The 22293-nt window shown below is 47.1% G+C and overlaps 1 long non-coding RNA gene across 1 annotated transcript; it reads right to left on the bottom strand.

Moving 5' to 3' along the window:
* Positions 1 to 16821: 16821 nt before the first annotated feature.
* Positions 16822 to 18483, bottom strand: LOC131564059 (uncharacterized). Its single transcript, XR_009275344.1, has 3 exons — positions 18265 to 18483; positions 17577 to 17640; positions 16822 to 16876 (listed from the first exon to the last, which is right to left on the bottom strand). It is a non-coding gene; the product is annotated as an uncharacterized LOC131564059 (long non-coding RNA).
* Positions 18484 to 22293: the final 3810 nt, after the last annotated feature.

Below are 22293 nucleotides of genomic sequence, written 5' to 3'. Positions count from 1 at the left end.
ACCATATCTACTGCTACAACTTATTTTTTCTTACATTTTTAATTTTTATATTAACCTTCAGCTATTTATGATCTATTTCTATTCTTAGATTTCTACCTTTATATTATTTGTATTTATAATGTTTATACTAAAACACCTGCTTTTGCCAAATAAAAAAAAAATCCCCTTTATTTTAAACTACTTAAAAAAACCTAGAGTATATCAATCTGGTATAACATATAACAAATGATAGATATGATAGATGTAAAATTGATATAAATATTGTAGTGTATTATAGGAAATAAATAAAAATCAATATGATCCATAACACAAGTAATACTGTATAAATGTTATATTTATGTTATTTTATATTTCAAATAATTTAACATTTCTTTATATATTTGCATATACTTGACAAACATTTCTATATTTATACTTGGGTTGCGATTTTTTTCTGGGTGTTTTCTGGGTCTTTTCTTGCCCTTCTTCGAATTTTTTTCTGGGTTATTTCTTGTCCATCTTGGGGGTTTTTTCTTGCCCATCTTCAGACTTTTTTCTGGTTTTTTTCTTGCCCATCTCAGAGTTTTTTTTTTTGGGTTTTTTTCTGGGTTTTTTTCTTGCCCATCTTGGGTGATTTTCTGGGGTTTTTCTACGTTTTTTTCTTGCCCATCTGGGATTATTTTCTGGGGTTTTTTTCTCGTTGCTTTCTTGCCCATCCTGGGCTTTTTCTGGGTTTTTTTCTTGTCCATCATGTGGTTTTTTTCTGGTTTTTTCCTGCTCATCTTCGTCTGGTTTTCTGGGTTTTAAGCCAAAATCGGTACATATCATGTCAGTTCATGCAATACAACCCGGCTGGGGATTTTTTATTCTAAATTTAACAAGGAGTCGCAAAACCTGGAAAGCAAAAGTCACACACACAAGGTTAAATCCAGTCAGCATGCACTCACACACGCAGAGACGAGCAGACACAGACAGACACAGCCACGTGCTCTCACACACGCTCACACAATCTTTCCACTTAAATGCTCACTGCGGCCCTTACTCGAGATGCTGAAGAACGTGCTGTGACACATCTTCTGGCTGCCGCTCCTTGAGGTAAAATGGCAGATCCTGGGGAAATCAGCAGCCTCGGGGACCTGTGAGACGACAGGAAGGGTCAACGAGTGGCTATCTGACAGCTAGGACTTGTCTCCTCTCTGGACTGATAAATTTTCTACCCAAAATCCAATAGAAGACAGATGTATAGGTACATAGAACATAAGCCACCATAGGCAGATACAATACAAGCCAGGACTTGCAAAAATTCTCTGGAAGATGAATTCTTGCGCCCTATTCCCTTTCAGAAGAAGGAACCTACACAACTACTGCAGTCATCTGAGGAGGTGCATCTGAAAAAAAAGTTAGGACAACAGTCAGACGGTTCAATGATAACTGAAGAGCTCCAGATATCCTGTGTCCATCTACAAATCCCATCTAGAGTCCAACTACACCCCACACTGCACATTACAAATCCCCGGGCCCTCTCCTATTGCACCAGGCTATGCGGCAGGGCAGAGCAGCTCGGGCACAAATGTGTGCTGACAGCCGTGACACAGGATGGACAGGACAGGACAGACAACGGGGACACAACACAGACAGAAAATTCTAGGCAAGGAAAATGGCTGCAAGGACTGAGAGAATGCAAAAGGAGATGACCGAGTTCAAACTGATGGTGAGCTGATGAGGCTCAGAGAACCCCGAAGGAAGAAGATGATAACTGAATGATTTCTTCTAAGAACTGCAAAGATGGATGCCTAGGAATCCTACGGTCAGAATCCTCTACCTAACCTCATATTACGCCAAGTCCTAATCCACCAAAATGGATCCAGGTGGGGGCATAGCTGTCCATACAGCCCAGACCAAGACCTGACAAGACATCAGATGCGATGCTTCCAAAGACAGAAGAGAGTCTGACGCCTGTCTGAGCTCCCCAGTCAAAAGTTCTGTGGCCTGGGTGCCAGGCCAGGGAATGCAGAGATCACAGATGCTAACAATGATGCCAAGATTAATGACAGGCACCCCTAAGGTAAAAGACATGGGATACACAAACAACACACAATTCACAACAGACAAGTGACACGAGACACACCGGGACTGCTCTGCCCTGCTGCACACCTCAGCACTGTGATCAAAAGTGAGACTTGGCTTCTATGGGGCCTAAGGGGCCACTTCATTAACACCCCCCCACCTCCAAACTGGACTCAAAACCCCCTCCCTGTAATCCCCAAACCAGCACCGTGCTTTCAGCCCCTCTGTGGGTCACGGCCCTCTACTTATCTCTCATACAGCTGGGGATGCTGGTCCCTGTCAGGTGCAAAGAAAGGCCACCTCATCAGATGGGAAGGTCCTGCTGGCACCGGGCTGGTGTCTCTCAGACAGCTAGATTAAAGAGAACCAAACATCAGTGCCTGAACTTGGCACCGCATCGGCCAAAACCCCACCACTCTGCTACTCACCGCGCTCCTAAGAAGGCACGGCACCTCCTGACCCTGACCCTCTGCCACACGTGGAATGCGTCTGCACCTGAAAGAAAGTTAGAACACATGTCAAACATCACCAGGATAACTCACAAGCTGCAAACACCATATGTCAATCTAGGAACAACATCTAGAGCCCAAGTACAGCCCACATTACAAATTTCAACTCCCCAAGGCTCGTCCTATTGCAGCAGGCCATGCGGCAGGGCAGAACAGCTCCGGCAAAAAATGTGTGCACACACCCGTGACACAGAAAGTGACAAACAGGGGGGACATGAAACACGACACATCATGCTTGTGGTGAGGGCCTCGAGGGGAAAAGGCAAAAGGGACCCCAAAGACACACCAGGGAGCACGGCACACCGGACAACAGGACACAGACCGGAGCTGTTCTGCACTGCCCGCCTGAAAGCTGCCATCAAAAGTAGAGCCTCTCCCTTTAGCTGTCCTAAGAGGCCCTTGGAGAAGATTGCTTTCCCCTCTGCTCATTTTTGAACCTGTCCCAAGAACTCCCAATCTGCTACTCCGCCATCTCCAGACCGCGGCCCCCGACTTATCTTTTGGATGATCGGTGATAGGAATCCACGCTGCACCTGAAATGAGTCTGCCTTGGAGGGCTCTGTGACGGCCTGTGAGCCTCTCGGTCAGCTGCAATCAAGAAAACCAAAACCAAAGTATGAGTCCAGAGTTATGTGGGCCAAATCCCTGCAAGTCAGCTACTTGCCCTCTCCTGAGTGTGCCTGGCTCCTTCAGGCTCCAGCTTCATCCTGATTCCAAGGCTGTGGCCTTCATTAGGAGTGGCACCTGGGTTACAGAAAGGCAAAGTTAAATGGCATTCCTCTGAGTGCAGTGGATCACCTTGTATGCTGTAAGCCATGGGAATGCCTCTGCTAGGCTTCTGAACAGCCTTGTGTGGGGGGGCCCTCAAATAAACACCCTTTCTCACCCTGCTGCTTGCAAACCCGCTCCCAAGAAATCCTAAACTGGATACCTGATCACCCTCCCTCTCCCAGGCACCATCCTCAACTCACCTGAAGCCTCAATCTCAAACATCATCCTTGACACTGGGCAGATCCCTCTTGTGACACGACGAATCTGCTGAAAAATTGTTGTGCTTGAGAGCTGAGCAATAACAGCCAATTCTCTCCACTGCTCACCTTGACTGCTGGCATCCAGATTGACTTCCTGAAAAGAAAGACAAAGAACAGAGCTGTAACACACTCACCATACACACTTCTGCTGCAGAGACAAATGGGGCCTCACCGGCTCGGGGCAATCCCCTCACCCGGGATGGGGCCCTCTGGCACACATTTAATCCATCTGAATCTGAAAAAAAAGTTAGGACAAGAGTCACACTGTTGCAGGATAACTGATGAGCTCCAGATGCCCTGTGCCCATCCACAGATCCCATCTAGTGTCCAACTACACCCCACATTACACATTCCAAGTCTCCAAGACTTCTCCTATCGCACCAGGCTGTGCAGCACGGCAGAGCAGCCCCATCCCAAATGTGTGCTGACACCCGTGACACAGGACAGACAGGACAGACAACAACAGGGGACACAACAGGAAAAGAAATCTCTTGGCAAGGAAAATGGCTGCAAGGACTGAGAGAATGCAAAAGGAGATGAGTGAGCTGAGACCGATGGTGAGCTGATGAGGCTCAGAAAACCCTGGGGGACGAAGATGATAACTGAATGATTAATTCCAAGAACAGCAAAGATGGATGCCTAGGAGTCCTACGGTCAGAGTGCTGTACCTAATCTCATATTATTACAAGTCCTAATCCACCACAATGGATCCAGGTGGGGCATAGCTGTCCATACAGCTCAGAACTAGACCTGACAAGAAATCTGACTGGATGCTTCCAAAGAGGTAACTTTTGACTGGGGAGCTCAGACAGGTATCAGAAACTCATATATGGCCTGGGTGCCGGGCCAGGGAATGCAGAGATCAGAGATGCTAACAATGATGCCAGGGGTACTGACAGGGCCCTCCAAAGGTAAAAGACATGGGATACACAAACAACACATAATGCACAACAGACAAGTGACACGAGACACACCGGGACTGCTCTGCCCTGCACACCTCAACACTGTGATCAAAAGTGAGACTTGGCTTTTATGAGGCCTAAGGGGCCACCTCATGAACATCCCCCACCGCCAAAGCTGAATCAAAAACTCCACCCAGTATTTCCCGAAACAGCACCATGACTTCATCCCCACTGTGGGTCGTAGCCCTCTACTTATCTCTCATACAGCTGGGGATGCGGGTCTCGGGTGCAAAGAAAGCTCACCTTGTCAAACGGGAAGGTCCTGCTGGCACCGGGCTGGTGTCTCTGAGACAGCTAGAGTAAAGAGAACCAAACATCAGGGCCTGAACTTGGCACCGCATTGGCCAAAACCCCACCGCTCTGCTACTCACCGCGCTCCTAAGAAGGCCTGGCACCTCCTAACCCTGACCCTCTGCCACACGTGGAATGCATCTGCACCTGAAAGAAAGTTAGAACATATGTCAAACACCACCAGGATAACTCACAAGCTGCAAACACCTTATGTCAATCTAGGAATAGCATCTAGAGCCCAAGTACAGCCAACATTACAAATTCCCCCTCCCTATGGTTCGTCTTATTGCAGCAGGCCATGCGGCAGGGAAGAACAGCTCTGGCACAAATCTGTGCACACACCCGTGACACAGAAAGTGACAAACAGGGGGACATGAAACACGACACATCATGCTTGTGGTGTGGGTCTCGAGGGGAGAAGGCAAAAGGGACCCCAAAGACACACTAGGGAACACAGCACACCGGACAACAGGATACAGACCGGAGCTGTTCTGCACTGCCCGCCTGAAAGCTGCCATCAAAAGTAGAGCCTCTCCCTTTAGCTGTCCTAAGAGGCCTTTGGAGAAGATTGCTTTCCCCACTGCCAATTTTTAAATCTGGCCAAAGAACTGCCAACCTGATACTCTCCCATCGTCTCATCTCCAGACCGCGGCCCCCGACTTATCTTTTAGATGATCGGTGAGGGGAATCCACGCTGCACCTGAAATGAGTCTGCCTTGGAGGGCTCTGTGATGGCGTGTGAGCCTCTCGGTCAGCTGCAATCAAGAAAACCAAAACCAAAGTATGAGTCCAGAGTTATGTGGGCCAAATCCCTGCAAGTCAGCTACTTGCCCTCTCCTGAGTGTGCCTGGCTCCTTCAGGCTCCAGCTTCATCCTGATTCCAAGGCTGTGGCCTTTATTAGGAGTGGCACCTGGGTTACAGAAAGGCAAAGTTAAATGGCATTCCTCTGAGTGCAGTGGATCACCTTGTGTGCTCTGAGACATGGCAATGCCTCTGCTAGGCTTCTCAGCCTTGTGTGGGGTGCCCTCAAATAAACACCCTTTCTCAACCTGCTGCTTGCAAACCCCCTCCTAAGAACTCCTAAACTGGATACCTGATCACCCTCCCTCTCCCAGGCACCATCCTCAACTCACCTGAAGCCTCAATCTCAAACATCATCCTTGACACTGGGCAGATCCCTCTTGTGACACGACGAATCTGCTGAAAAATTGTTGTGCTTGAGAGCTGAGCAATAACAGCCAATTCTCTCCACTGCTCACCTTGACTGCTGGCATCCAGATTGACATCCTGAAAAGAAAGACAAAGAACAGAGCTGTAACACACTCACCATACACACTTCTGCTGCAGAGACAAATGGGGCCTCACCGGCTCGGGGCAATCCCCTCACCCGGGATGGGGCCCTCTGGCACACATTTAATCCATCTGAATCTGAAAAAAAAGTTAGGACAAGAGTCACACTGTGGCAGGATAACTGATGAGCTCCAGATGTCCTGTGTCCATCTACAAATCCCATCTAGAGTCCAACTACACCCCACATTACAAACTCCAAGTCTCCAAGACTTCTCCTATCGCACCAGGCTGTGCAGCACGGCAGAGCAGCCCCATCCCAAATGTGTGCAGACACCCGTGACACAGGACAGGACGTGACAAACAATAGGCACAAGACACAGACAGAAATCTCTTGGCAAGGAAAATGGCTGCAAGGACTGAGAAGATGCAAAAGGAGATGACCGAGCTGAGACCGATGGTGAGCTGATGAGGCTCAGAGAACTCTGAAGGAAGAAGATGATTACTGAATGATTAATTCCAAGAACAGCAAAAAGACGGATGCCTAGGAATCCTACAGTCAAAATCCTCTACCTAACCTCGTAATATTACAAGTCCTAATCCACCATAATGGATCCAGGTGGGGCACAGCTGTCCATACAGCTCAGAACAAGACCTGAAAAGATGTCTGACTGGATGCTTCCAAAGAGAGAAGAGAGTCTGATGCCTGTCTGAGCTCGCGAGTCAAAAGCTCTGTGGCCCGGGTGCCAGACCAGGGAATGCAGAGATTACAGATACTAACAGTGATGCCAGGGGTACTGACAGGGCCCTCAAAGGCCTAAGGTAGAAGACAGGAGATACACAAAACAACACACAATGCACAACAGACAAGTGACACGATGCACACGGGGACTGCTCTGCCCTGCACACCTCAGCACTGTGATCAAAAGTGAGACTTGGCTTTCATGGGGCCTAACGAGCCGTTTAATGAACACCCCCCGCTCCAAACTGGACTCAAAAACCCCTCCCAGGAATTCCCAAACAAGCACCATGCCTTCATCCCCACTGTGGGTCGCAGCCCTCTACTTATCTCTCAGACATCTGGGGATGCCAGTCTGTGTCAGGTGCAAAGAAAGGCCACCTCGTCAGCTGGGAAGGTCCTGCTGGCACCGGGCTGGGGTCTCTCAGACAGCTAGATTAAAGAGAACCAAACATCAGGGCCTGATCTTGGCACCGCATTGGCCAAAACCCCACCGCTCTGCTACTCACCGCGCTCCTAAGAAGGCCCGGCACCTCCTAACCCTGACCCTCTGCCACACATGGAATGCATCTGCACCTGAAAGAAAGTTAGAACATATGTCAAACACCACCAGGGTTACTCACAAGCTGCAAACACCTTATGTCAATCTAGGAATAGCATCTAGAGCCCAAGTACAGCCAACATTACAAATTCCCCCTCCCTATGGTTCGTCTTATTGCAGCAGGCCATGCGGCAGGGCAGAACAGCTCTGGCACAAATCTGTGCACACACCCGTGACACAGAAAGTGACAAACAGGGGGACATGAAACACGACACATCATGCTTGTGGTGAGGGTCTCGAGGGGAGAAGGCAAAAGGGACCCCAAAGACACACCAGGGAACACAGCACACCGGACAACAGGATACAGACCGGAGCTGTTCTGCACTGCCCGCCTGAAAGCTGCCATCAAAAGTAGAGCCTCTCCCTTTAGCTGTCCTAAGAGGCCTTTGGAGAAGATTGCTTTCCTCTCTGCTCATTTTTGAATCTGTCCCAAAAACTCCCAACCTGCTACTCCACCATCTCCAGGCTGTGGCCCCCGACTTATCTTTTGGATGATCGGTGAATGGAATCCACGCTGCACCTGAAATGAGTCTGCCTTGGAGGGCTCTGTGATGGCCTGTGAGCCTCTCGGTCAGCTGCAATCAAGAAAACCAAAATCAAAGAGTGAGTCCAGAGTTATGTGGGCCAAATCCCTGCAAGTCAGCTACTTGCCCTCTCCTGAGTGTGCCTGGCTCCTTCAGGCTCCAGCTTCATCCTGATTCCAAGGCTGTGGCCTTTATTAGCAGTGGCACCTGGGTTACAGAAAGACAAAGTTAAGTGGCTCTGAGTGCAGTGGATCACCTTGTATGCTGTAAGCCATGGGAATGCCTCTGCTAGGCTTCTGAGACACCTTGGGAGGGGCTCTCAAATAAACAAATAAAGACCCTTTCTCACCCTGCTGCCTGCAAACCCCCTCTCAAGAACTCCTAACTGGATGCCTGCTCACCCTCCCTCTCCCAGTAACCATCCTCAACTCACCTGAAGCCTCAATCTCAAACATCATCCTTGACACTGGGCAGATCCCTCTTGTGACACGATGAATCTGCTGCGAAATTGTTGTGCTTGAGAGCTGAGCAATAACAACCAATTCTCTCCACTGCTCACCTTGACTGCTGGCATCCAGATTTACTTCCTAAAAGAAAGACAAAGAACAGCAGTGTAACAGAGTCAGTTGAGAGGTGTAACAGAGTCTGCTGCAGAGGCAAATGGGGCCTCACCTACTCAGGAGAATCCCCACACCTGGCATGGGGCCCTCTGGCACACATTTAATCCATCTGAACCTGAAAAAAAAGTTAGGACAAGAGTTGCACTGTGGCAGGATAACTGATGAGCTCCAGATGTCCTGTGTCCATCTACAAATCCCATCTAGAGTCCAACTACACCCCACATTACAAACTCCAAGTCCCTGGGACTTCTCCTATCGCACCAGGCTGTGCAGCAGGGCAGAGCAGCTCGGGCACAAACGTGTGCTGACAGCCGTGACACAGGATAGGACAGACAACGGGGACACAACAGGAACAGAAATCTCTTGGCAAGGAAAACGGCTGCAAGGACTGAGAGAATGCAAAAGGAGATGAGTGAGCTGAGACCGATGGTGAGCTGATGAGGCTCAGAGAACCCTGGAGGAAGAAGATGATTACTGAATGATTTATTCCAAGAACAGCAAAGACTGATGCCTAGGAATCCTACAGTCAAAATCCTCTACCTAACCTCGTAATATTACAAGTCCTAATCCACCATAATGGATCCAGGTGGGGCACAGCTGTCCATACAGCTCAGAACAAGACCTGAAAAGACGTCTGACTGGATGCTTCCAAAGAGAGAAGAGAGTCTGATGCTTGTCTGAGCTCCCTAGTCAAAAGTTCTGTGGCCTGGGCGCCAGGCCAAGGAGTGCAGAGATCACAGAGGCTAACAATGATGCCAGGGTTTCTCACAGGCCCCCCTAAGTGAAAGATATGGCATACGCAAACAACACATAATGCACAATAGACAAGTGACACGATGCACACCGGGACTGCTCTGCCCTGCTGCACACCTCAGCACTGCAATCAAAAGTGAGACTTGGCTTTTATGGGGCCTAAGGGGCCACTTCATGAACACACCACACCCCCCCCTCCAAAATTGGACTCAAAACCCCCTCCCAGGAATTCCCAAACCAGCACCCTGCTTTCATCCCCTCTGTGGGTCACAGCCCTCTACTTATCTCTCAGACATCTGGGGATGCTGGTCCCTGTCCGGTGCAGAGAAAGGCCACCTCGTCAGCTGGGAAGGTCCTGCTGGCACTGGGCTGGTGTCTCTGAGACAGCTAGAGTAAAGAGAACCAAACATCAGTCCCTGATCTTGGCACCGCATCGGCCAAAACCCCACCACTCAGCTACTCACCGCGCTCCTAAGAAGGCCCGGCACCTCCTAACTCTGACCCCCTGCCACACATGGAATGCGTCTGCACCTGAAAGAAAGTTACAACATATGCCAAACACCACCAGGATAACTCAAAAGGTGCAAACACCTTATGTCAATCTAGGAATAGCATCTAGAGCCCAAGTACAGCCAGCATTACAAATTCCAACGCCCCACGGTTTCTCCTACTGCAGCAGGCCATGCGGCAGGGCAGAACAGCTCCGGCACAAATGTGTGCACACACCCGTGACACAGAACGTGGCAAACAGGGGGGACATGAAACACGACACATCATGCTTGTGGTGAGGGTCTCGAGGGGAGAAGGCAAAAGGGACCCCAAAGACACACTAGGGAACACAGAACACTGGACAACACAACACAGACCGGAGCTGTTCTGCACTGCCCGCCTGAAAGCTGCCATCAAAAGGAGAGCCTCTCCCTTTAGCTGTCCTAAGAGGCCCTTGGAGAAGATTGCTTTTCCGGCTGCCAATTTTCAAATCTGCCCCAAGAACTCCCAACCCACTATTCTCTCATCTCCAGGCCAAGGCCCTCGACTTATCTTTTGGATGATCGGTGATGGGAATCCACGCTGCACCTGAAATGAGTCTGCCTCGGAGGGCCTCGTGATGGCCTGTGAGCCTCTCGGTGAGCTACAATAAAGAAAAGCAAAACCAAAGTATGAGTCCAGAGTTATGTGGGCCAAATCCCACCAAGGCAGCTACTTGCCCTCTCCTGAGTGTGCCTGGCTCCTTCAGGCTCCAGCTTCATCATGATTCCAAGGCCTTCATTAGGAGTGGCACCTGGGTTAGAGAAAGGCAAAGTTAAATGGCATTCCCCTGAGTGCAGTGGATGACCTTGTGTGCTGTAAGACATGGGAATGCCTCTGCTAGGCTTCTGAGAAGCCTTGTGTGGGGGAGGCCTCAAATAAACAAATAAAGACCCTTTCTCACCCTGCTGCCTGCAAACTCCCTCCCAAGAACTCCTAACTGCTCACCCTCCCTCTCCCAATCACAATCCTCAACTCACCTGAAGCCTCAATCTCAAACATCATCTTGGACCTTGGGCGGATCCCTCTTGTGACATGATCAATCTGCTGAATAAAATGTTGTGCTTGACACAGCTTGGAATCTCAGGGAGTTGCACTCCTCAATTAAAAAAAAAAACAAAACAAAAAAAACCCAACAAAACCAATCCCAAAAACAAACAAAGAAAAAAAACCAAACAAACAAAACCCACACAAACAATAAATCCCAAAACACCTAACTCCCCACAGAAACAAAAAAACCACAGAAAACATCAAAAAATCCAAAACCCCCACAAAAACCAACTAAAAACCCCAAAATGAAAACCAAAAAAAACCAAAAATTCCACCAAAAGAAATCCAACCAAAAAAACAACCAGAGCAAAACTAAAAATTACAAAAGCACCTTACCACTCCTAAACACAAAACCCAAAATCACAAACCTAAATACTCCCTGTATTCCATGCTGTTTTCTTCACAGAATCTTCCAAGCCTCTGTGCTTTAGATGCCCAGAAACACCTGCTGAAAAGATGCTGAGACGGGCTGAAAAAGCCTCTTCACTGAAATGAGGAGAGCTCTTACCCCAGCACATCCCAGAGAGGGAATGAAGCCCCTCAGCCACGGCTGGGGTTAATATACCCCTGATTGTGCCCGCCTCTCGTTCCCATGCCACCCGGGAAAAGGGAGGGGGCGAATCCCACCAAGCCCTCAGAGCAGCTGCAGCTGTTTGGCTCCTCTGACTCACGTTCAAGGGCAGTAAAGGGCTTGTTATAGAAGAAAACTTTTCAGAAAAGTAACAGTGCTTTCTTTTTTTGCAACAACTACTTGGAGCAGAAGAACAGAAAACTGGCAAGATATAAAACTTTGTGGTAAGGTTACATAGCTAGATCAATTGGGTAATTGGGTAATTTGCTGTTACCTTACATAATTATTCTGTGTTTACCAAAAGCCATCTAATAAATTCACACCCAAAACTCCAGCAGCCCAGCTGGCCCTACCAAATCTCTATGTTTATGCATACAGTAAACAAAACCAAAATCCCAGTAATACCTATCAGAAGTCTGTGAAAGAAACCTCTTGAAATTGATCCTACCTCAAATACAAAACAACCCATGCAAAGTTAGCTTGACTCAATAAACAATTTACACAGAGCTAATAACACCAAGAAATAAAACAGCACACCATATACCACCAAAGAATATAATAGTGAAGAAAAAAGAAACCACTTTTTTTTTTTTTTAAAGCTTTTGCCAAGACTCCAACAACAACTTCTTCTCCTTCTGAAATGTCCCTTCTCCTTCCCAAATTCCTTACAACTTCTGAGTTTACATCCAAGCAAAAAGCAAAATTCGTGCACTTGTGCGTTCGATGCTCCTGCCAGATTCTCTGTTTCCCTCCACATCTTCTTACACTTTCAGTCTTCACTCTGTCCTGCCGTGATGAGTTTGACGGACGAATTGGTAAACGTTAAGAGAGGATTTCCCTGCCTCCCTCCCCAGAGCTGGTTTCCTTAGTGCATTTCACTCAATCCCAGGCCGGCAACGATGCACGCTCACCTCAAGCGTGCAAGGCTCACAGCTGCTCGGCTAAACTCGGCTCTAATCGGCTAAACTCGGCCATTGTCATCTGCATTCGGCTGGACTCGACCCTTCGGCACGGCTCGGCTCGCTTCGGCCGAACTCGGAGCCGCTCTCTGCGCCCGGCGCGCCTCGGCTCGCTTCGGCCGAACTCGGAGCCGATCAGTGCGCCCGGCGCGGCTCGGCTCGCTTCGGCCGAACTCGGAGCCGATCAGTGCGCCCGGCGCGGCTCGGCTCGCTTCGGCCGAACTCGGAGCCGCTCTCTGCGCTCGGCGCGCCTCGGCTCGCTTCGGCCGAACTCGGAGCCGATCAGTGCGCCCGGCGCGGCTCGGCTCGCTTCGGCCGAACTCGGAGCCGCTCTCTGCGCCCGGCGCGGCTCGGCTCGCTTCGGCCGAACTCGGAGCCGCTCTCTGCGCCCGGCGCGGCTCGGCTCGCTTCGGCCGAACTCGGAGCCGATCAGTGCGCCCGGCGCGGCTCGGCTCGCTTCGGCCGAACTCGGAGCCGCTCTCTGCGCCCGGCGCGGCTCGGCTCGCTTCGGCCGAACTCGGAGCCGATCAGTGCGTCCGGCGCGGCTCGGCTCGCTTCGGCCGAACTCGGAGCCGCTCTCTGCGCCCGGCGCGGCTCGGCTCGCTTCGGCCGAACTCGGAGCCGCTCTCTGCGCCCGGCGCGCCTCGGCTCGCTTCGGCCGAACTCGGAGCCGCTCTCTGCGCCCGGCGCGGCTCGGCTCGCTTCGGCCGAACTCGGAGCCGCTCTCTGCGCTCGGCGCGCCTCGGCTCTCTTCGGCCGAACTCGGAGCCGATCAGTGCGCTCGGCGCGCCTCGGCTCTCTTCGGCCGAACTCGGAGCCGCTCTCTGCCCTCGGCGCGGCTCGGCTCGCTTCGGCCCAACTCGGAGCCGCTCTCTCCGCGTTCGGCTGAGCTCGCCTCGGCTCGGCTCCCTGACGGCGGGCAAGCGGCGCCGCCTCACGTTAAACTCGCCCGGCTCGGGGCTCTCCTGCTGCCGCGTCCCGCGGGCGGCCCGGCCATCGCACGGACACGATCGGGAGCGCGGCGTGGCACAGGAGCTCATTGGGCTGTGACCGCACTCGCGCTAATTAGCGCGCACGAGAGCAGCGGGCTCGGTTCGGCTGAGCTCGGCTCCGTTCAGGCAGCCTCGCAAGCCTGGCCTCGGTTCGCTCGAGGCCGTCAGGTTCCGCCGGTCTCGCCTTGGTTCGGCCGAAGGAGGCGTCGTTCGCTCGTGTTTTTACAAATATCTTTCTATATTGACTGTATATTTCTATATTTAATTTTATACTTCTATAATACTTCCATTATTCCAAATAAAAACCCCGTCTCTAACCAAATAAATAAAAAAACCCTTCTTTTAAAGGATACTGCAATATTTTTTATTTATACTTTGTATAATTATACATTCATATTTTAATTTATCGTTTCTTTGGATGTATTACATTAATAATGATATATTATATATATAAAATTTTAAAATAGATTTAAATTATTATTTAAATTATGTATAATATCTACTGCTACAACTAATTTTTTCTGATATTTTAAATTTTTATATTTATCTGTATGTATTTATTATATATTTCTAAACTTAGATTTCTACCTTTATATTATTTGCATTTATAATTTTTACAATCAAAACACTGCCTATTGACCAATAAAGAAAACCCGCTTTATTTAAGTATTTAAAAAATATTTTCATGTTTATAATTTTCATATTTATATTTATAATTTGTTCAATATTACATGAGAACACACCTGCTCCTGCACCGCAGTGGGGCCCCCTCTCCTGGGGACCTTGGGGTGCCCCAACGGCATCAGAGCCCCGAGTCTTCACCCCCTTCTCCTCTATTTAGAAACTACACTGGAACTTTTTTCTGGAAATAAAGACATTACCTAAATCCTCTCCCCGTGTCCTAGACAGATGGATATTCAGTTATTAGTTGGCTGGGCAGCAGTTTCTTAAATAGAATGATAAACAAGATGTGAACATTTCAGCTACAAGCAAATAGGCAAATCTGAACAAGGTACTGGTGGGCGACCACTGAAGTTATTTTGAAGGAATTTTTTAAACAATAAAATATTGATACCACAAAAATAAAGCAAAAAGCTAACTACTGGCTAAGAAAAAATTAACTTTTGACAGCAACAACATTCCAACCACACAGGCTTTTTCCCGATGTCATACCTTATAACTACCTCTCTTGGGAATTCTCATCATGTATCCCAAAAGGAATAAATACCTCAGAGCGTCCTAAAGCAAAAAGTAGCGCACATGAGCTCCTCACACTCCCGGGAGGCCTGCACAGCGTGCACTGAGTCTGCAACAAATTCTGCTCAGTGAGAGTCTGCAAACAAAGGTTCAATTGATGAATTGAACTGATTGTAAAGGGAGGTTTTCTAAGCACAGAAGCACAACAAAGAACAAGCAAAAACAATTCTTAAAAAAAACCTGCAAGTTTTATTTAGCATATATGCGACTGATTTCCACCCTGTGGCTTCTCACTTTGATTCGCGTCTGTAGGTTCAGGAAGATGACAATGCACACTCTGCCCTCCCTGAGCCCCCCACAGCAGCTGAGCGCTGCTCCGTGCGCTCAGATCGTCAGGAACTGGATTGCCCGCATGGACTGGAACTGCTCTGCTGCAGATTCAGGAGAGAGAGGCTGGCTGAGGCGTCGTCCCAATTCCATTTCTGTGTGACGAGAAGCGGTTTGTTCCCAACGGGTGCAACAATCCCCAGCTCGCTTCCATGGTGAGTACCGATGGCACACAAATGGCAGCCTGAGGAAATCGTGTTCTGGGCTCTAAGTGGTCGGGACAGGGTCTGATTTTTTGTTTTGCATCTGTATGATGATTAGTACGACAGGGCCCTGATCGATGACATGGCAGCACAGAATTAAAAACTCCTCAATAGGATTACATCGACTTCTAGGAAAAGACAAAAGCCTAGGACCCTTCTGAAATCTATTTTTAATGCGAAGCACACGGATTGTCACTATGCTGTGCCTTCCAGCTTTTCAAAGCAGCTTACCTCTGAAGACCAGAAAACATTGATTTCTACAGAAACAACGGGCAACCCCCAGGCTAATCTCAGCACTACTGTTTAATAGGGGATCTGCCAGCGTGCCAGTCCAGCTTCAAGTGTGCTTTATTTCAGTCTAACATCCCCTCAAAATTCTTCTCACATCTCCCAACCCTGACATCTTATTTTTCCCTAAAGCTTCTCATCATTAGCAATTTCCAAGTAACATGGTATTTTTACAACATTCAAAAATGTCATGCTGGACTGTGCTAGAGAGTAATTTGCAAATATAAGCTTAGCAAAGTTTGAATTGACTTGTCCAGAGAAAAAACCTACAAGTGAACACCTACACCTGCCTACAAAGAGCTAACAAGCCCCTGGCAGCTGCCAGCATCAAAGCACAGCGGATGTTTCTAATACAGGGTAAGGATAACAATATCACCTTTTGTTCTCTCCAGCTTGTTTTCCCTGCAGTCATATTTTGCTTCTTATGATTTTTTTAGTCTCTGCATCTTCTTGGACAGCACCGAGCCCGACGACAAGGATACGAGAGTCTTTCCCTGCCGTAGGGAGAGAACCAGGAAAACAGTTAAAATAAGAACAGGGTAGTTTGAAATTCATACTTCCAATGAGAAGCAGCGCCTAACAAACAGAACAAAAGTAAACAAAGCATGGTACCTCCCTGGGGACAGAAGACTTACAAACTCTCCAGGATTTACAATTCTAGCGACCAACCCCTTCAGGACGGCAGCCAAGTGTCCCATGGGATGGTGCTGCACCAAAGAACGATCTGAGAGGTTCCAAAGAGTGAAATGCACAATATTTTGCAAAGCCGTAAAATCTTGCAAAATAACAAAAATACAATAGATGTAAACTACAGGGTAAGAGTACAAGTGTTCACTTTAAGAGCTGGAACCATCCAGGTGAGCACCTGATAACTGGATCCTCACCAGAGTTTGAACCCTTCAGGACACAGAAGGGTTTTCCCCAGAAATTTCACAGACTGAGTTTTGATACAAGTATACTTGCCAGACCCTCAGAAACATCACCCATTCTCCAGGTGTCTGGAGAGAACTGCAAATGGCTCTCACGTAGTTTGAGCTAGCTCTGTAAGGTCTCAGGGTGAATTTCACCAGATGCAACCAAACTGGGCAACTCCCAGTGGGACAGAAGGAACCCAAAGCTTGGGTTCGCAGAGCTGCAGCAAATACTGAGGAAACAAACATAACAGCGTAAAAAATAATAAACCATCCTTTTTTTTTCTCTTGCTTTTGTTTTTTTCTTATTCAGATCAGCATAGCAATTAAAGAGAAGGTGAAAAACTCACCATTACTGAACATTTCATCATCTGTAGGCTGAGCATCCTTAGCACAGAGGACTCCAAAGTTAAAATTCACCGATCCCTGGGAAATACAACCAAATATTGTATGATAAACAATCAAACAGCAGACGTAAAAATTTGTTTCCTCTAAGGACTTTCGGGTACGTATGTACCTTTGCATACATCCAACACATTGGAACATACACTTTATACCATCTCCTAATAAGTAAAAATTTACCTTTAAACTTTGATAGTACAGCATAAAATTATGAACTTAAATTGGTGATCTGTTATTATTAAGTTGGTGCCTAAAGTTATTTCTGCTGTCAGGTTCAAAAAAACATTAATTTTTTTTACTGGAATGAGCAATTGATTTCAAAGTCATCACAAGCCCACTAAAACACAAAGCAGTATTCACTGGATGGGTCTGTGAGCTAGAAGTAGTTAGGCTTGTACTTCCCTCTTGCTATTCCAGAACCAATAAATCCTGTCAACAAAACCAGGATCTATAGCCCACTGCTGTGAAAGATTCTACGAGGATGATGGTTTGATTTGTGTTTAGAAGTTTTGATTTGAAATGGCCAGTTCAATGGATAAAGACAGTTTAGGTAGTATTACATTGCTATTATTATTATTATTTCTATTATTATTTTTACTATTACTACTGCTATTGTTATCATCTGCTACTGGAAGAAACAAACCAGTAGTACCTATACTTAATTACTTTTATTTCCAGGAAATAATAAAGAAAAAGAACCAAACCAAAAAAAGTCACTTCCTACCTTTTATATCAAGGGATGAAAAATTTCTCTTGGGCTCTTCTCCAATTTATCAAGACTCATAGCACTGAAAGGCAAACAAAACAGTGCTTTATAGAAGGGCAAGTGCACATTTCAAGGCTGAACCACCAACTGATTGCAGTGACAGCAGTTACAACATGAATCCTTCCCAGAGCCTCTGTTAAATGGAATGTTCTGTGGAACTGCCGTTTCTTTCCCAAAACACTAACTTCCAACACTTCCTAATAATATTTTGTATTTTAAAACAAAAGAAGTTAGTGAGACTCTGTGCGGAGGTCAGGTTTAAATTTATTTCCTTCTAAAGCACAGAGCTCTGTTCCATCACCCTTCACTTCGGCTCTACACTGAATCGTGGTGAGCATTTGAGGAGTGCTCAATAATCAATTCTATTTCTCTCTTTTTCTAGCTCTCTCTATTCCTAAATCATTCCAGACAAGTCAAATGAAAAATGAAAAAAACAAGTTCAGCATCAAAGTCACACTTTTTCCCGTTGTCTGGTCAAGAACAGGCTCTAAATCCACTTACTGCTGCCTTCAACGATTCAGACTTGCAAAAGCATTCTTACATATTTTACAGGTTTATCATAAAACCCACAGAACGCAAGCTCTGAATTACAGGAAAAGGTACACAGGCAAATATCTAAAGGGATCACTTATTAGTAAATACATACCTTGGTAGAGATCGCACTGAGAACCTTTCTGAGGGACTCTAAGGGACGCATGTTTTCTGAGCACCCTATAAACAAGAAAAGCTAGGATATAGTACAGGACATCCCCACTTTTTCTACATATTCAAATAGTATTTTGAATACAAACAATTCAGTTAAAAAAGAAGGAAGAAAACCAAGCTAATTTTACTCAGCTGTATTTACTGCCGATTTAGAGAAAAATGCCGGGCAGCGTCGGCCGTTGCGGCACACGTCGCGCCGGCAGCAGGGCCTGCCGGGAGTTGGAGTCTCGGGCTGGTAGCCACTCATGTGCCGCGATAGCCGTTGCGTCACACGCCGCGCCGGCAGCAGGGCCTGCCGGGAGTTGGAGTCTCGGGCTGACAGCCACGGCTCCGTCCCCCGCCACCGGGAGCTGCAGTCCCTCCCGGGCATCAAACGGGTCCTTCGCCCCAGGGCGGGGAAGGACCTGAGGCAGGACCGCTCCTCCCGAATGCCCTCTCTTTTCCCCTCCAACTCTTTTTCTTTTTTTAACGCTGTTTTTCACCCCTTTCCCTTCCCTTCCCTTCTGCTCTCCTGCTTTCTTTCCTTTCCTTTCCTTTTTTTCCCCTTCCCTTTCCCTTTCTTTTTCTTGTATTTGTAATCTTGGTTTTCCTTCCTAGCTTTAGAATCAAAAAGCAGCAGTAGTAACTTTCAGGCTACCTGGGAGTAAAAAAAAAACCCAAAACTATAATGATTGAAAGAAAACTATTTATTCCCTGGGAGCCTGAAATTTTCTACTGCTGCACATGACACAGAGCTTTTTATTCCTTCTTATATACAGTTGATATTTTATACTCGCTTTATACACCGCCCCCTGCCGTCTGCACCGGCGCTCTGCAGGCAGAGTGCTGCGGCGTCGTTCGGTTCTGTTTAAATAAACTCGGCTAAATTAGGCTTGGTTCGGCTTAGGTCTAAAATCGTTTCGGTTCGGCTTTTCGTCTAAATTCGGCTTTTCCGGCTCTTCGGCTGAACTCGGCCCGGTTGGGCTAAAGTCGGTCATATTCGGCTCTTTGTCTAAATGCGGCCAATGTCGGCTACAGTCGGCTATCGGTTACACTCGGCTATCATCGGCTCTTCGTCTCAAGTCGGCTGTGTTCGGCTACACTCGGCTCTTCGTCTCAAGTCGGCTGTGTTCGGCCAGACTCGGCTCTTCGGTGAAACTCGGCTATTTTCGGCCACACTCGGCTCTTCGGTGAAACTCGGCTGTTTTCGGCTACACTCGGCTCTTCGGGGAAACTCGGCTGTTTTCGCCCACACTCGGCTCTTCGGCTCTTCGGAACAATTCGGCCCGGCTCGGCTCCCTCAGGGCGGGAAAGCGGCTGTCAGAGGACCCCGGCACAGCGAGGCGTTTCCCCACATGCCTGTCACAAACCCGCCGAAATACGCCCGCCCGCGGCGCCGCTGAGACCACAGCATGTGTCGGGTACACTTGAAACGTCACAGAAAATACCACCGGGGCCGCGCCGGGGTCGGTATTCCATGCAGGCAGTCCACTGACACCCACCCCGGTCCTCCACTTCCCCGCCCTTTTCGCCGCCCTGTTGAGAAGGTCAACCAAAAGTCCGCGACATCCGCGACGCGCCACTCCCAAGGTGGCGGCCTCTCGGTGCAGGGCTGCAGTACCGCGCTCTGCCCACAAGGCGGCAGCACTGCCGCCCGCCCCAGCCGGGGGCGCAGCGCGCCTCGGGGCTGCGGGCAGCGAAGACGGCAAAAAAGAACAGGGGCGACCCCCGCCAAAAACTGCTCTGAAATAAATGCCAAAAACCTGCCTCTTACCCCACCAGAATCAAACAAGGCCCCTTGCTTTAAAGCCATGTTTAAATAAATTTTTTATTTCCATTTTTCGTATTTATATTCACATGCATAGCTATAGTGGACATTGATGTAGCATGTAATTTATATAACATTATTCTATTTCTATTATTTATATTTACTTATATTTTGTGCTTTTATAAATATCTTTCCACATTGATTGCATATTTCTATGTCTAAAATTACATTTCTATCATGCTTTCACTATTTAAAATACAAATCCCATCCTAACTAAATAAATACAAAAAAGCTCTATTCTTTTAAACTACATTGAAATATTTTTATATTTATAGCGCTCATGACTATATTCACATTTATATTTGCAGTTTATACTTAAGTATTATATTAATCATTATGTATAACATGTATCCTATTCAAATAAGAGATAAATTATTTTCCTAATTATGTACCATATCTACTGCTACAACTTATTTTTTCTTACATTTTTAATTTTTATATTAACCTTCAGCTATTTATGATCTATTTCTATTCTTAGATTTCTACCTTTATATTATTTGTATTTATAATGTTTATACTAAAACACCTGCTTTTGCCAAATAAAAAAAAAAATCCCCTTTATTTTAAACTACTTAAAAAAACCTAGAGTATATCAATCTGGTATAACATATAACAAATGATAGATATGATAGATGTAAAATTGATATAAATATTGTAGTGTATTATAGGAAATAAATAAAAATCAATATGATCCATAACACAAGTAATACTGTATAAATGTTATATTTATGTTATTTTATATTTCAAATAATTTAACATTTCTTTATATATTTGCATATACTTGACAAACATTTCTATATTTATACTTGGGTTGCGATTTTTTTCTGGGTGTTTTCTGGGTCTTTTCTTGCCCTTCTTCGAATTTTTTTCTGGGTTATTTCTTGTCCATCTTGGGGGTTTTTTCTTGCCCATCTTCAGACTTTTTTCTGGTTTTTTTCTTGCCCATCTCAGAGTTTTTTTTTTTGGGTTTTTTTCTGGGTTTTTTTCTTGCCCATCTTGGGTGATTTTCTGGGGTTTTTCTACGTTTTTTTCTTGCCCATCTGGGATTATTTTCTGGGGTTTTTTTCTCGTTGCTTTCTTGCCCATCCTGGGCTTTTTCTGGGTTTTTTTCTTGTCCATCATGTGGTTTTTTTCTGGTTTTTTCCTGCTCATCTTCGTCTGGTTTTCTGGGTTTTAAGCCAAAATCGGTACATATCATGTCAGTTCATGCAATACAACCCGGCTGGGGATTTTTTATTCTAAATTTAACAAGGAGTCGCAAAACCTGGAAAGCAAAAGTCACACACACAAGGTTAAATCCAGTCAGCATGCACTCACACACGCAGAGACGAGCAGACACAGACAGACACAGCCACGTGCTCTCACACACGCTCACACAATCTTTCCACTTAAATGCTCACTGCGGCCCTTACTCGAGATGCTGAAGAACGTGCTGTGACACATCTTCTGGCTGCCGCTCCTTGAGGTAAAATGGCAGATCCTGGGGAAATCAGCAGCCTCGGGGACCTGTGAGACGACAGGAAGGGTCAACGAGTGGCTATCTGACAGCTAGGACTTGTCTCCTCTCTGGACTGATAAATTTTCTACCCAAAATCCAATAGAAGACAGATGTATAGGTACATAGAACATAAGCCACCATAGGCAGATACAATACAAGCCAGGACTTGCAAAAATTCTCTGGAAGATGAATTCTTGCGCCCTATTCCCTTTCAGAAGAAGGAACCTACACAACTACTGCAGTCATCTGAGGAGGTGCATCTGAAAAAAAAGTTAGGACAACAGTCAGACGGTTCAATGATAACTGAAGAGCTCCAGATATCCTGTGTCCATCTACAAATCCCATCTAGAGTCCAACTACACCCCACACTGCACATTACAAATCCCCGGGCCCTCTCCTATTGCACCAGGCTATGCGGCAGGGCAGAGCAGCTCGGGCACAAATGTGTGCTGACAGCCGTGACACAGGATGGACAGGACAGGACAGACAACGGGGACACAACACAGACAGAAAATTCTAGGCAAGGAAAATGGCTGCAAGGACTGAGAGAATGCAAAAGGAGATGACCGAGTTCAAACTGATGGTGAGCTGATGAGGCTCAGAGAACCCCGAAGGAAGAAGATGATAACTGAATGATTTCTTCTAAGAACTGCAAAGATGGATGC

Source organism: Ammospiza caudacuta, chromosome 14 (genome assembly GCF_027887145.1).
Source record: "Ammospiza caudacuta isolate bAmmCau1 chromosome 14, bAmmCau1.pri, whole genome shotgun sequence".
NCBI classification, from domain to species: Eukaryota; Metazoa; Chordata; class Aves; order Passeriformes; family Passerellidae; genus Ammospiza; species Ammospiza caudacuta.
Note: the sequence above shows the minus strand (reverse complement) of the source record. Positions and strands in the feature narration are given on the sequence as shown.